At 46.3% G+C, this 16,524-nt stretch overlaps 1 protein-coding gene across 4 annotated transcripts in view; it reads left to right on the top strand.

The window, feature by feature from the left end:
• GPR132 (G protein-coupled receptor 132) overlaps positions 1–16,524 on the top strand; it is an 87,591-nt gene that overhangs the window by 29,724 nt on the left and 41,343 nt on the right. The window contains exons 1-2 of one of the 4 annotated variants that reach the window (XM_035900404.1): positions 14,858–14,893; positions 15,249–15,396. The exons of 2 other annotated variants lie outside the window; for them this stretch is intronic. The gene's annotated coding sequence lies outside the window, so the exon portion shown is untranslated. Of the gene's footprint in view, positions 1–14,857; positions 14,894–15,248; positions 15,397–16,524 lie in introns of those variants that run through there. One more of the 4 variants, XM_035900402.1, reaches the window with a different exon arrangement.

Here is a 16,524-nt window from a genome sequence, read left to right as displayed (position 1 = left end):
GGCTCCCCCACCCCAACAGCGGCCACTACAAACCCTGCACCTGGGGCACCGGGAGATGCCCCCTACCCACAGCGCACACTACCTTCACTGATGGCATTTCCAACACCAAAACCCACTGCAATGCTTGATCCTCACTGGTCCTTGACCAATTAGTGAGCTTCCTAACAGGATGCCGTGTCACATTATCTTTATTTGCACAGTGCTTCAAATGCCGGAGAGCAGGCTGGGCGGACGGGCAAAGCCAGATGCTGACTTAAAGGAACATGGGCCAGTTTATCATCTGCTCCCTTAATTGCTGATTGCTTCCCAAGGAATCCTCTGACCTCTCTCCTCAGACTCAGAGCCTGGCCTCATGAGCAACCCCTCCACACCTCTTCTCCATTTTTTTTTTTTTTTTTTTGTTTTGCCATATTTCTGATTTATTTTGGGGGTGAAGGACAAGAAAAGCCCGGTCCCTCCTACAGCTCTAACTGTGTCAGGCTCATCCTGAAGGTCCAAGCGGAAGCGCTTCCCAGGCTCTGGGACCCACCCTTTTGGGAGCCGCAGTGGCGGAGGAGACTTCTGGCCAAGGGAAAGGAGCTTTCAAATCCCACCAGAACATGTTGCCTGGGAAAAGTGAATCTCTGAGTCACCACAGCTCCTGCTTCCCCTTTCCACAATTTCCCACCAAAACCATTGGTTCTCGCTGCTTGTGCCAGGTGGGCTTGGAGCAGGGGATGGTGAAGGCATAGGAGGCGCAAGTACTGCAGTGACCAGCTCCTGCTCTCCACCAGTATAAAGCTCAGCTGGCAAGTGGGGCTTCTCCATCGACTGCTCACAGTGCCCAGTGTCCAGTGCTGTATGTCCAGTTGGCATTGAGAGGACCAGGACACCTACCCACAGGCTGAGCCCCCCTTGCATTTGACTTACAAAGAGACACTTGCAATAACCTGTGAAATAGTATACAACCCGCCTCTTGGAAACAGCATGTTAACAGTCGGCCGCTTATTATCCTGATTGGTTTAGCATTGCATTTTGGCTGATGTGCAAAAGCCTTGCAGCTGCACAAAGGAGCCAGTGTCACACTAGGTGCAGCTGAGCAGTAACGTTACATCAGGCTAACGAAGGTAGAAGAAAGCACAGAGTCCCCTGAAGGCTGGGGCTGCCATGGCAGGGGAGCTTTGCTTTAGCATCGTGAAGGATTTAGGATCAGTTTTTTGGCCCGACTGCCTCCACAAACTAGTGTCTGCTGCAGGATGGTCCACATGACTGACAGGGGGTTACAAGCATGGGGAAATGGCACATACACCAAGTAGGTAATGAAACGTGTGTGTGCACGTTCATGTGAGCAAATGATCGAACATGCAGAAATGGAGGTTAGGCTCAGAAGTGAGACCAAAATAGAGGAGAGACCCTTGGGACTGGTGACACTTGGCCACCTATTTCTGCACTGCAATAGGGTGCAGCTGGCCACTGCCAGCTCTGTCAGCATCTGAATTACCTGGGATTCCCTGATGTACCATCTCCACTAAAGCCTTTCCTTATTTTTCCTGTTCCCACTGGCTCTACCTTTTCAAGTCCAATTTAACTGACCATTTGCTGAACTTGATCTTCTCTGACTGGACCAGAAACCTTGTGTTTAGGTGGAGGAAATATGGAAAAGCAGTTTATATTATGTTTTTTAACTCTGCTGGAGAAAGGGACCTGGCTGGTGATTACATGGGGCAAAACCACACAGATGAAGCTCTCTAAGTTTGCCTCAAGGAGCATAATTTCAGGGAAGCTAAGCCTGGGCTTGAGTTGGTGTCCAGAGGTGGGAGAAGCAGAGAATCTGCTTGCAGGCAGCGTGCGCTCCTCTTCCAGGCTCTCCATAGAGCACAAGGCTCAGGGTTTCTGTACAGTTTTCCTGGACACCAGGTTTGAGCCAACGCTTTGGTGCTCAGTGGAAGGATTTCTTCACGAGCACGTGTCTTTGTCCACACTGCAGTTCCTGGGACCTGGCAGCGAATTATGAAACGACTGCATATCAAACAGGTCACCTCTGGGAAGAGGCGCAGAAATGAATTGTCACAAAAGATACATGAGAAAAGGAAGTCATTGCTTTTAGAAAATGGGGTATGTTGTCCCTCTGCAAGCCTGAATGTGCCCTTTTCAGTTAAGGCACTTTAATAGCAATGGGGAGTTATCCTGTCCCATCCGCAGAGCAGCACCTTTGGACTTCTCCTTTGTTAATGGAGCTGAGATTTCCCCATCCCCCAGTGATGACTGGAGTAGGTGGCCTGAGGAAAAATTCTTTATTCATGTGAAGACAACCCATCAGGTTCATTAAACTGCAGATTACACAGGCTGATGACAGAAAGAAATTAAATAAGGTTTTGTCTCTTCACTTCCTTATTTTAATTGAATAATAGACAATTAATTTGATTGAAGCTAGTCATGTTAAACAGTTTCCTAGGATATCATATTGAGAAATGTCTCATCCTGCAAGTTGCCCTGTGACTTGGTTACTTCTTTGGCAGTGATTTTGTGGCAGTGATTTTGAGAAGTCCACTGAGGTGCTCCTTCTAGATTGCTACGCCTTTCCTTTTTTTGGAGGGGGTGGTGGAAGGTAGAATTATTATCATTATCCTATTTTTAAACCAGTCCCAGGGGTGCTGGAAAAGCAAGCTACTGTGAAAGTGGGACAAGTCCAGTGAGAGCTAGGAGGGAAGAGGGCACAAGACCAGGGCTGCTGAAATGGAGAAGGTCCAGGCTGGATGTCAGCTGGACAGATGCCCCCCTCATGTTCCTTGCACTCATGCCCATGTCAGCACTAGTGCATCCAGCAGGAAGTCTGCCTGGACACTTGAAAGACTCCTTGAAGGAAAGCAGGCTGAGCACTTTCCAGACCACATCTTCAAAGCCCACGGTGGTGGGCAGATCCTCAAGGAAGGTTGCCCAATGAGTTATGGATGGGGGAAGCCACTTCCTCACCTCAGTGCCTCTGCCAGCACCAGTGCCAATGCCCAGGCTGATCAAATCTGGTGTAGAAACGAAGCACAAGCTTGGTGGAGAAGGAGCGTGGCAAGGGAGCTGCCCCTTGACAAGGCTGGCTCCCTCCCCGCTGCAGAATGTGGAATACTGTTTTGCTCTGAGCACGCATAGTTTGTGTGGGTGTAGATTTACATTTTGTTAAGGAAAATGAAATAAGGGGGCCGGTTTCAACTAGCCTGTAGTTTTATTATTTGCAAGAGCCCTTGCTTTCATGTGATGCTTTACGTAACAGCCTTACACATCTGCAAAGTATGTAAAGCATTTCCACTGTTGGGAAAAAGAAAAAAGGGGAGGAGATTTCTGAAAGGTACTGTATCTCCTAGGAGGACTTTACAAGGAATTTTTAGCTCCCAGCAGGCAAGAAAACAGCAAGGATCATGAGTCTGCTCTCTAGGGCCAACTTTCCCTAGCTTTATGGGATAGTAGACCATGTTTTCAGGGATGACTACAAAGCATGCTTGAGCCCATATCTAATAATGGCTTCAGTTCAGAAATAAAATGCTAAAATGAGACGGGCTGAGTGAGAATAAAAGCAGCAGGAAACTGGGATGTGCATCCTGATCTCAGGGAGAAACAATGGTACCAGGAAGAACAAGAAATTAAAAAATGGACAGACCTTGGTGAGCAGGAGGAGATGTTGCTGTGGGCAGTCTCTGAGCGGCTGCAGAGCTGAGCTGCAGGCTACATTTCTGCCTTACATCACCTAGAGGACGTGAACAAGCACACTCTTCCTTTAATACTTATTATTACCCTATCTGATAGTGCAATGTATATACATGTAAGGCTGTGGAAAAAAATAGCAAAAATGTTATGAATGCCTCCAAGGAGGATTGGAATGAATGAAAAATGTCTGAAGCCGTTCAAGTGCAAAGTCTAGTGAATCAGCCCATCCACTTTTCTTTGGCTTCTGAGTCTGGGTGGACCCAAACCACAAAGAAAAGAGGAAACAAAGGTGGAGCAGACATCGAGAAAGATCTTTCTGAAACTTGGCATTAAAATGTAAGAGCTCCCAATCACTGCTCAGCCCACGCAATGTGAAGCAATTGAAAGGACTGGAAAATCACTGCACAGTGCCCTGAGATCCAGGGGGTGTTTTGTTTGTTTCTTTTCCCTGGGAGCTGCTTAAGAGCTATATGACTTCTAAGGAACTGTCACCGAGTTCCTCTTCCACTGAGGTGTCCCTTAAAATGATGTGAAAAAACAGAGAAAATGTGAATGTTCAGTTTAATTCAGTAGTTCTGCTTCTGCTTTGCATTTTGTTGTCCTTCATTTAGAGGTATGTCACCTATTCTAACAGTCTTCCCCATTTTTAAAGTCAGGAATAAGTCTCAGCTGGTGAGCCTCCTTCAAAACAGAAACTAATAACCTTGGTATATAGAGTTTCTAAGTGCCCATCTTTTGGACATAATCCTGCAGGTACTTCCTGTGATCAACATGGCTTCCCCCTGAAAGCAGATCCCCAATCTGAAGCACAACAAAGTCAGTCTTGGTTCATCAGGTTTCAGGAGCATAAGACCATCTCCTTTCTGCCAGTTTGTACTCTAAAATCGTACTATAAATGCTAAAAAAAGAGCATTTCTCACGTCGTGTATCACCTGCACCCACAGCCCCACATGTAGCTCAGCCTAGAAAAGTAAGGTAGATGAATACGAAGTCGTAGAGTAGCTTAGACATATTCATGCCTTCAGAAAAGTGTTAGATCCGGTATTGTCCTGGCCCTTTTACCAAATCAGCAGAAAGGCAAGAAAAATTTTTCGCTACTTCCCGCGGGCCCTTTGCCCATGGCTCTGCTCCTGTCCCACAAGCCTGTTGTGCACAAGCCAGCAGAGGGGCAAAGGAACCCAGCTCCAGGAGACAGGGGGACAGCCACCAGCCTCTGAAACCCCTACTGGGGTGACCATAAACCCCTCAGACATGGTGCAGATAGAAGAGTTAATTCCCCTGCTCCCTGGCAGGGCTGTAGCCATCTGAGGAGGATAGACATTGTATTTTCCAGCAAATCAAGAGGGTGAAACTTCCTCTGTGGTTTTCTTTGCATCCCAAATTCTGTCATATAAAATACACCTCGAAACACCTTGCACTGCTACCCCATGACTGCACATCGCTCTCCTCCTTTCTTTGCCTGAATATTTTCTTGGCTGGGAGCCATTTACCAGGAGCCTTTCCTTCTCCCGGTTGTGTGCTTGATTCGTGCTCCTGTTTTAGCCTCTCCTCCTTCCTTCTGAAGCATTTACCACTCGGTAGAAATACTTGCACTACTAATCTGTCTCAGGTCTTTTTACTGCTGCCCATCTCCACAGCATCTGATCCTCTTCCTTATCACTTTTCATTACTTATTCATATATTTAGATGATATAGGACTCAGAGATCACTACCAGAAACATGCCCCAATTGCGCCAGGCCCACAAGGAGAAACAGCCCATCATCTGGGAACTTTACAGTTGAAATGGCCGAGACAGATGGAGACCTGGGGTGCAGAGGGACTGACCACCATGCTTACACCCCTCATCTGGACCACACCAGTGTCCTCCTTGCCCCTGACTGTGGTTGCCCCTGCCTGCCACACTGTAGAGGAGTGCGACATGAACAATATCTCTTGCTTCACAAGAAAGCACCAAGAAGCCAGAGGAGTCCTCTCCCTCCCCGACCCACCCCACAGCACTGTCCTCCTGGCCCAGAGCTGGGTCAGGTCCTTCTCCACAGGAGCTGCATCCCAGCATGAGCCCAGTGTAACTTATTCAGCTTTCAAAAATGATTTGCAGGGCACAGTTTCTACCGTTTGACCCCTGAGTTGCAGCCTTTCCCCATTGTGCATACAGACTATTCTTTTGCCAAGCAAATGGCAGTTTTTCTTCATTGAAGGGATAAAGGCAAAAATTTGCTCCCAGAGAGAAAGGGGGACTTTTCTTGTCATTTTTTTTTGTCCCTTTTTGTAGCTGGCACCAAGCCAACTCGCTGCATTTTACTTTCTTTCCTCTGAATGTGTGATTTTTTTTATTTTATTTTTTTTTATATTTTTTTTTTCACAGCTCCAGAGGAAAAGGATTTCTCAGTCCTAACATCCTGTTCACTTCTGCATACTTTTGAACACTCGTTATTAAAAGCTGGCTATTTATACGCAAGAACAAAGTACATTCCACTAACCCCTTGTGGCATAACTCTGCATGCTGACTGCTAAGCTCTAGAAAGGTGAATCGAATGTATGACAGAGAGCTTTTTATAGGGATTGAATACCCACTGTACATCAACACAGTAATACCCTTTTAAAATTCTCTTTGCTATCATATCTTTGGAAATATGAAAGGAAAACCTTTCAACAACTTCATTCCCTCTGACTCTAATCTTGATTGTGTTGAGAGGGATAGGTGCCAGATAACTGTATCGGTGGAAACAAAGATAAGAAGGCTGTGCATACCATAAACAGTTATATTGCTTGAATTATGCTCTTGGACAGATTCAGTGACAATAACAGAAGAGCATTAATAGGGTGAGTCGCTAATTTACCTGCCTGGTGTCTTTCAAAGAGATCATGTTGCATTTCATTACTGGAAAATTCCTAAGGACCTAAAATGAATCAAGAACAAGTGCATTATCTCAAAATCACCCGCCTGACAATACGGCACAGTGGGCATCTCACAAGGCGAGGTTAATTTAAGTGATGCCTTTGTGCAGCTCACAAAAGGGACTGGGGCTGAAAACAAGATGTCAAATCAATCTCGGCTGAAGAATAGAAGGATCCTTCAGAGAGGATTTGGATGTTTTGGGTCTATCTACTCTTGGAATAACTTTAAGACAAAAGATTGGTGCCCAAGGTGCAACTCAACATTTTTGCTTTGATTTTCACCTTTTTTATATTCGCATCAAAGGATACGTGATGCCCCCTCCAATTCACAGCTGGTACATTGGTTTCAAAACCTACTGAATTACACTTTTAATCTCAGTGGAAGCTTCTTCCACCTGCCTGCCCCAAAAGTGCTTTACTGTATGCACAGCTGCGACTGCTGTTCCACCTGGCATTCACCACCTGAGTGTTTGCTCTGGGCCTTCAGAAAAAAAAATAAATCTACCCACACAACAGTGTCTCCACAGAGCACCACAAGCCCCAGGTCTCCAGGAGGTGATTCTGGTGAGACCATGTCATGGCTTCCACCAGTATATTGTGGGAACAGAGCAGGTACAGCACTTCATTCAAAGTCCCAGCCTCTCAGGAGGACAGAGGCTGTAATGCCATCCCATCTCATTTGTAGAGACTCTCTGATCAATGCATCGCCCAGTTTTCGCAGGTCCTCATTGTACTGTGCTGGTACACGCTGTTTCAGAAAGCCTTGGCAAAAGAGAGCAGAAAAAGTAGCCCTTCTTAACCCAGTTTACTTGACAGTTTCCATAACAACTTGACACAGCTATTTATATAGCGGTAGAATATCATTTGCGTTTCATCATTTTTAGAACCTTTGTTGCCATATCAACCTCAGCGCCGTGTAGCAGAGCACAGCCCCATTCAATTCTCTCTTGTTTGCTTAGAAAGAAACTTCTCTCTCAATGAATTGAAATTCAGTTGGTCTCAGAAGGACCTTCGAGAGGCCTTCATGACCCTTAAAGTATCGCTCGAGCCCTAATTTAAATGGGCTTGTGCCTATGTGACCTATCTGCACCAGGCAGGTGGGACCATCTGCAGTGGGAAGTGCTGGTGAGGACAGGGTGGACAAGCAGACCAGCAGTGCCAGCAGATTGCTTATCTTTCTTGGGAAGCAAATAATCAGAGGGATATGGCAGCTACTAACTCTCTGTGATGGGTGGGGAGGGAAAAACTAATGTTGAAATACCAGGTTTTCCAAGGCTTGGTGTTAGCATTCCTGAGTCAGTGTTTTGGGACAGAGATTGGGTATCAAGGAGTTCCAGTGAAGACTAAGGTTAGGATGCAGTGAAAGTCAAGATGGGTAGAAAAGTGGCAGAAGACAACTGCCAGGGAAGAGAAAGTGTTCCCAGAGGAGGAGGAGAAAAACCTTCCTGGTGTGGGCGCAGATGCTGCTCAGTCCAGGATTCATTCCCCACAACGCCAAGCACCAAAAGGCAACCCAGAAGGAGACAGACATCCCCAAAGCACAAATCAGGTGGGGATTAGGTGTCTCCCAATTCCCAATTCTTTGGAGGAAGCCGTGGTGCTTAAGCACTTAAGCTCTTACAGCCAGGTGAAATGAATCTGGGCCTCAGGTTCTCAATGAGGCTTTTCTTCTTGTTCCTACTAGCTGGTCCAGCAAGTGCTCATCACATATCTATGGTCTGTCTGGGGAAGTTCAGCCTTGCAGACCACCCAAATCTTCCCCTCTGGGTCAGAATATAATTAGTTTTAAAATACACATACAATGTAGAATTGCAAGTATCTGTAATCCACCTGACACCTTTGGCTGACTAAGAGCATTCAAATAATCCTTTGGCTGTGCTGCATTTTGTCACTCACACTTCCTCCTCTTGTTGGGAGCTGGCAGGTCTGTTGTCCGTGCCCTGACACCCCACCGTCTCAACCTGCTGTGGTTGCTATTTTCCCAAGACACTCCTGTTCAAAAGAAGTGTCCCTCACCTCCCCTCCTTCTGAGATCTGAAGGTGTCTGTGTATTCCCTGGAGCAGGCATCCGTCTGGCGTAGCAAATTTCCTACAAATGAGGCAACGAGTTGACACAGTGCCCGTGATTTAGCCTGCCTTGCACCAGCAGAAACGCACACAACAGCACTTCTGAGAAGCAGCGTCGGTTCCTGGTTTGCATTAGTCGTACTGTTCTGTCTTGTCTTAATTGCCTCCGTATTTCTACAGGGTCTCCAGTGAGACCGAGAAGCGTGTTAGCAGCTCCAGCATGGCTGGGTTTAGCCCTCTCTGTGTCAGCAGATGAGAACCTCTGCCTCACGATGTGTTTTGTCATGTAGCAGTGCTGAATACAGACTCCGACGGCTTTATTAATAGCAGCCCTATTATTTTAACGTGATGTTCCACCAACCCCTTGGACTGGGGACAATAGGAAACGGCACTTTCATGTTTAAATCTGCGGCACACTGAACTGTTTGAATCCATATGATTCATTGTCAGACAGTACTATGTCAGGCACTGCAGGCAAAATAAAACAGACTGCATATGCATGATCTATATGCGTTCTACACGTAAAGCCATATGAAATGCATCCTGCCCCACTTCTGCTTGCAGAAGCCATAAATGAACTCCATGTATCCTTTAAAGAATTCCTGGTAGGATCTTGGGACCTGCCAACCTGGTGCTTTTAACCATAACCCCAGATGCTGCTAGGAGCTCGCTCTCGTCTTGTCTGCAGGCGCTTGTATGATGGCTGGCTGGCTACTCGAGGAAATAACTTTAGGTATGTCTTGGAAGGGATCATTTGATTGCTAAAACCAGCAGTTGCCACCCACATTTCATCAAAAAAACAGAAAGTTTTGGAGTTTTGGGGTGGGTTTTTTTCATATTGACAAGTGTTAGTTCAGCCCTGAGAAACCTGGGAAGCCCTCAAAGTTTGAAACCTGCACTGCTCACATTCCTCCAGCATCTGCCTTGACTGATAGGTATTCCTGGATTTCCTTTCTCTTCCCTCTTCCCTAACCCCTGCTTGATTTGCAGCATAATTGATACTATATCAAGTCACTGAATTCAAGGGGAAACTTCATATTTGAAAAACTGTATCTGAAAGCACTAGTCTTTGCACCAAAATAACAATTCTGAAAGCTGGGGTGTACCCTGAAAGCTTTTGGCTCACCATACAAATGGACCAATGTAAGACTTTTCTAGAATGGTTTGCTTTATTCCGGCTGCATCTCCAGTCCTGGAACAGAAATGATCCTAAGCAACATGTATGTGATCCTTCTTTTAGGACCCTCAGCCCAAACAAAAATGCCTCTTTCTTGAGAGCAACCTGTCCTAGGAGGAAGCTGAGGCAGAGACAAACTACACTGCTGCTAAAACCCCTTTGAAAGACTGAAATACTCATTTCCAAATTAGGATTTCTTCAACAACTGAACAATGCCTGCAAACTAAACAAAAGAGATCTCAGAACATGTTTAAGAGTGTTCCCTGGAAATTCCCAGCCCAGCAACATGCTCCATTTCTATTGCTATTAAAATAGTGTCTTGTTCTCTGCTAGTTGCTCTCAGTATGAAATTAGACCTTACACACAATACCTCTTTTTGTACTTGTCTGCAGAAAATAATTCGCAATTTACATTCATATGACAGTGATAGTCACCATTTTAAAGAGAAGTCCATTTGTCTGAAAGCTACAGCAATATCACTGCCTTTCCCCCATCCCTCAGACAGACAGGTTTCTGCTCCAAGCATCTCACATGGTCACCATCTAATCCAGCTTTTCCCTTCTCCCAGCCCTCCTCCTGAAACTGTGTCCAATCTGGCCTGCCTGGCCCTGCTAGGAACTAAAAGCCATCCTGGAGAGGCTTTTCTTTAGAAAGCAGCAGGGAAATCTAGCAGAACCATAGCCCCTGTAGCACCACAGACGTACAGAGCATGTAGGGTGCCTTCCCTTCTACAGTGGGCCACCACGTAGGACCTTCCAACGACTCAAGCTCTCCACCTGTTCCTGATTAAAAATCCTGTGCATAAACCTCCCAGATCTTGTGACAACCAAGGCAATTTCCTCACTCTCCTCCTTGGCCCTTTGGTGTCTGCCTTCCTGCTGCACATCACCCCCAGCCCAGCAATTATTTCAGCAACGGGCAGAGACCCGCAGGCATCATCTCCCAGCGAGAGCCACACAGCTTCCCACCTGCATAACCTGCTCTTCGCCCTTCATACATCAGGTGGACTCTGTATCTTTGGTTTTTCTACACCTAAAACAAGGGAAGGGGAAAAAAAAAAAAAATCCATGCTCCAAATGGAAAGCCAGGGTCTGGTACACTATAATGTGATCCATCCCATTTATTTTATCCCTGCTAGGAACTAAAAGCCATCCTGGAGAGGCTTTTCTTTAGAAAGCAGCAGGGAAATCTAGCAGAACCATAGCCCCTGTAGCACCACAGACGTACAGAGCATGTAGGGTGCCTTCCCTTCTACAGTGGGCCACCACGTAGGACCTTCCAACGACTCAAGCTCTCCACCTGTTCCTGATTAAAAATCCTGTGCATAAACCTCCCAGATCTTGTGACAACCAAGGCAATTTCCTCACTCTCCTCCTTGGCCCTTTGGTGTCTGCCTTCCTGCTGCACATCACCCCCAGCCCAGCAATTATTTCAGCAACGGGCAGGACCCCGCAGGCATCATCTCCCAGCGAGAGCCACACAGCTTCCCACCTGCATAACCTGCTCTTCGCCCTTCATACATCAGGTGGACTCTGTATCTTTGGTTTTTCTACACCTAAAACAAGGGAAGGGGAAAAAAAAAAAAATCCATGCTCCAAATGGAAAGCCAGGGTCTGGTACACTATAATGTGATCCATCCCATTTATTTTATAGCGCTTTAATGCCTCTCTGGGTTGTCTCACCACACAGACTTCAGGCAGAGTGGAGCCATGTTACTTAGCAACTCGCAGTACACATGACAAAATTAACCCAAACAGTTTTGTTTATTAACTCTTAATAAGGAGCAAACAAAACAGCAACCTGAGAGTTTCACAACAAGAATGTTTTCCATTTTGGGTGCGTTACTAATATTACAGATGACAATGTTATCTTGAGTGTTCTGTGGGATTTTTTTTAGCCCTTTTGTGAAGACCTATTTGAAGCACAAAAGTCTTCCCCACCCTCCCCAATGCCTGATGTTTCTATAATGGAAAAAGTATATGTAATAATAGAAAAATTAAAAGACTACTGGAATTAACGAGCTCTAGCTGACGTCCACTTGGCCCTGTGAAGTCCAGGTTTGGGGGCTGGAGATGTGAATGTTGCCCCTAGACTCTCTCCCAGACTTTGGACAAATTGCAGGAGTGGGGTTTTCAAACTGCTGTGATTTACTCCAGGCTCTTCAGAAAACATGACCATCGGTTACTCTGTCCCTGTACCTCAACCCTTGAAATACAGTCCTGCTTCACAGAGATTTTATGAGAATACATGTATCAACCACATGCAAGGGAGCACAGGTCTGATTTGATAAGGTATTTAAGGAGCTAACTAAATCACACTGATTTCAGCAGCAATTAGGCTTCTAAGGATCTGGTCTTCAGGTGCTCTGGAGATGTGACGCAGACCTGTTCCTAAGAAGAATATTGAGGATGCCACTTGTGGAATATGTTGGTTTATGTCCATCATAAAAAGGGACTAGATGTATTCTTTTCATGGTTTCTGTCATATGGAGTTTAAAAAAAAATTAATTGCTTTTAAAAAATATGTAAAACCTGCTAGGCTTTACCAAAGGATGAGAGCCCGTTGCCTTGCTGCCTCGGGGGATTCAGATGAAAGGCTCCTGTTGAGAATTTCAGCCCTAGGAGAGACTTCTGCAAGATTATTTCCAGATATGAAACCCTTTTCCTGCTGTGCTGCTGAGCCCTCCCTGCCCAACACTTCGTGGCGACTGCTGATAATGAAAGCGCAGAGGCCTCCCTCCCAAGCATTAACCACAACAGCTGATCCAGGCGGTCTTTTCCGGCTTTTATGGAGAAGAATGTGTGTGTTCTTGTGAGAAACTACTTAGACACCAGATACAGCATCTATAGGTTTTTATGGAAGCAGAACACAGATTCTTATCAGACTCCATTTATTTAGCAAGTAATGACAAATGAATTCCTTGGAAACTTACTCCCAGTAATCCCGGAGCACCGAGCGCTCAGCATTGAAACGTCGCAGAGGCAGGGTGGGCAGAGGCACGTACTCCAAGGGTCATGCTCTGGCTTCTGCCAGCTGGTAGAAGGGGTGGCAGGGAGGCGAGAGAAGGAGAGGGACTGGAAGGGGAGCAGGAGCTGAGGGAGAAGGTCCACTTGCACCCTCAGCTCTGCAGCTGGGCTCAGTCTCTTTGGTGGGATTCCACCCAGATGCAAGTGAGGAGGTACAGGCTGGAAGCAAGCCAGCATACCCTCGCTTGATGCAACGCAGTGTAAGAAAATAGATGGGCTCTGAGAGGCTGACAAGATCGCTTATCTTATCTTATCCAGGCCATCCTCTGTCCTACACGAGAATTCTTCTTTTTGTACATTTTCCAGCATGCTAAACCTCAGTGGATGTAAGCATTTCCCTTAGGAAGTCTTTCACAAGTGACTGGCTTTCCCTGCCAGGAGGTCTTGCACAGACTGCAGCTAGCACCCTGTGGCCAGGTGTTCTCGACAGGAAAAGAAAAGGGGGCAGGTTCAAATATATAGGGGATTCCTGCGAAAACCAGGCTTCAGCCTTGCTCACCTCCCCACCCAAAATTTTGGCTAACATCTTCCAAGGCTCCCTGAGCATAGAATATTTCCCCTTTCATGAGCCCTCGGTGTGGAGGGTGAACAGTCGGTCTGGGCAGGCACAGAGGCAGTAAATCAGCCTATTTGTGAATACCAAGCGTAAGGCAGATTCCCTTCCTATAGAGCCTGCTCAGGTGCATTTGCTAGACAGCCCATGGGCTCTTCACGCCCTGCCCCAGCCCTTTCCATGCACCCCCTTATAATCGTATTACGCAGCTGTGAGATCCCAGAGCGTATCAGGAAAAATGGTCCTACCCTGCCACATGGAGTAGGCAAGGGCCTCCCTGTTTCCTCCCCAGATTTGCCGTCTCTGTACCACTATGGCCTTGACAGTCTTGTGCTGTACTTTTTCCTCCATGGAAAGCCAGGCCAGCTTTGTTCCTACATCCCAGGTAAGAACCCAACTCTCCTTCCCCGTTGTCTTCTATCCAAGCTCCACAGTCTCTGTGGTCCTTGGCATTTGAATGAAGACATCTCTGGGGCACATTAGTGTCAGGTCTGCTGCCTTTCAGTCATAAAAAGTTGGAAAAATAAAATGAACCTCAAAATCAATACTGAAGAGACTTTCAGTTTCTTCTCTTTAGCACTGACATGGCTATGGTGGCACACCATAGTGCTGGCCGCGGTCAAAGGGTACACACTGACTTGGCACATCTACAACTGCAGCATCAAGCAGGTTGAGGTTTTGACTCTTTGCTGAGGACAGCAAGAAATGTAACCTGCTGTCCCTGACCCAGGCTGGGCTGCAGCTCTCTTAGCTCAACTGAATGATTGTCTCAACTGGTAGCTGGTGGGTGTTTCTGCTATATGACATAACAGGACCATCAAATCCTAGAGCATATATGGACCAAACCTAGCATTGACTTTTAACCTCTCCTGGCCTCCACAACACATAAATGAGACCAGCTGAGGCTTGTGGAGCTATCCATACATCCATCGCTAGAGTGCTGTTAAGTGTGGCTCTGGGGACAAGGATGGGCAGGCATGTGGCTCAGGACATCAGCCCTGACAACTGCTTCGGCTGGCTCCGGTGCGGACAGGCTATGAGAAGGGAGAGCTGACTCATACCTGGTCCCCCTTAAGATGCCCAGTCTGTTTTCTTGCTCAGCTCCCTCATCATTCCCAGCAGAGAGGAGAAGTAGCAAAATATCCAGTCACTATCCTGCCCTCAAGTCAGCATCTGGGAAAAGGAGAAGCAAGACTTATCTAAACTGTTGCTGAAGAAAAGGAAAGGATGCCCTGGGGAAAGGAGGGGGCTTTCCCCAGGGTCCAAAATGCCTTGATCGCATCCACTCACCAAGGTTTCTTTTCCTTCTATTTTTAATTTTTTCCCCTTTCTCCATGCACTTTCTCCAAGAGGAAAATCAGAAAGCTGACATTGCCTCAAAACCTTGTTTTAAGCCTTGCCTGTTCCCCATTTCTACTTTTTTTCATCCACAGCTCCCTCAGTCACACCCATCTAATTCTGTGCCTTGCAGCAAGAAGACTTGGATACACATGAAGGTAGATTTGAACTATTGCCTTTGACAGTTACAGGGTCTGCTTGGGCAAACCAGGCTTAATTCAATGGTTTTTTTATGAAAGTTTATACCATCCAGGTCTTTCCTGGCTTGGTCAGGAGCTATAGATGTCCCTCCCAGCTTGGAGAGACAAGTTTAAATCATGCTCTTCTGCCAAACCCATCTTTTAGAGTTTGGGGAGTGCTCGGATGCTCAAGCCACCCTGGGCCCCTCTGTGCTACGTTCATCGCAAAAACTGTTCAGGTGAAAATGCCCTAGACCAGTGAAAAATGTTCCCCGGGAGACTGGGTAGATTATTTTCCTCCACCCCTTCCCTTCTTTTCCTTTCTTTGTTCCAGGGCACTGGTCAGCCCCCGGCTCACCACCCTCAGACACGTGCGCACACAGCCGGGCCAAGAGGGGAAATGAATCATTTGCAGTGGGAGACCACGATTGCAGGATTCTTATCTTGAAAACGAACGTGCACATCTTCAGGAGCCTGGCAAGGCAAATCTTGGCCAACTCAAGGACTTGAAAACAAGATTTCCTGGGGGTCAGGAACAAGTCTAGTTTCTCATTCTTATTTCTTCACCAAAAAACAAAAACCCAAAACCCAACCCAAACAACCCATATACCAACCTGTTCAACTGCAAAATATGCACAGTGGGAATAGGGAGATGGGAAAATCCCTACCCAATCAGTAGCTCCCGGCAGGATATCCTCTGTGTTGTGAGCTTCAAGGGTCTTTCAGATTCCTGAAAGCTGGCTGGCTGCAGTCATTGTATCAAATTGGATTACATGGGTAAGAATTCCTGATCTGAATGTCATTTGGCTGCGGCTGCTGCGTATAAGCCAACGCTATGCAGACAACGCTCTGAAAATCCAACAGGTCCTCTGAGAACTTAGAGCTTCTCAAGGCAAAATTAATTAAGAAGTAATGAACTGAGGTTTGATACCACAGTGGAAGTGTTGCTGCAGGCACAAACACTAAGAGAAGGGTGCTTTTGACTGATTTTTAATTAGAATTTAATAGTGCCCTGAAGTTACATCTCTCATTAAAAAAAAAGAAAAGCTTACCTAGTTCTATGTGATGAACAACTGGAATTAGATTTTAACATATGCAAATAACTGGTCTGAAAGATCTGCGTGGGAGTAATAGAGATAGGACAGGTTAAATCCTTGACCCTTTACAGCTGATTTTTCTTTAACTGTTCCATCAGTCAGTTTGTTTGCAATTAAACGTTAGAATTAATAGAGTTTAAAGGAAGCACTGAAAAGCCATGAGAAACGCAGACACCGAGGGCTTCAGCCGAGGTGAATTAGCACAGCCCATTGATTTTAACTGCATTAACTCCATTAACCATCTCACTGGAGTGTGCAGATCTTAACCGTACGCAACAATTCCATGCCACGGCCAGTCCCGAGTCCCTGCTTACACTGAATAGCCTCTTACTCTCCAAGATGTCCCATTAGTTAAATACAGCTCAGCATGTATAAGCCTGAGGAAATCTGCCTGTAAAGTCATCCAGATTGCCCCCAAACCCCTCGCTGGAAAACAGCGTGTGTTAGAGTAATGCCAAGGGCTCCTGGGGTGGCTTAGCCAAGGAGGTTTGTATCAGTAAGACCTTTGCAGGA

Source organism: Egretta garzetta, unplaced genomic scaffold, assembly GCF_000687185.1.
Source record: "Egretta garzetta isolate BGI_Z169 unplaced genomic scaffold, ASM68718v1 scaffold508, whole genome shotgun sequence".
NCBI classification, from domain to species: domain Eukaryota; kingdom Metazoa; phylum Chordata; class Aves; order Pelecaniformes; family Ardeidae; genus Egretta; species Egretta garzetta.
This window is presented reverse-complemented; position numbering and strand designations above follow the sequence as displayed.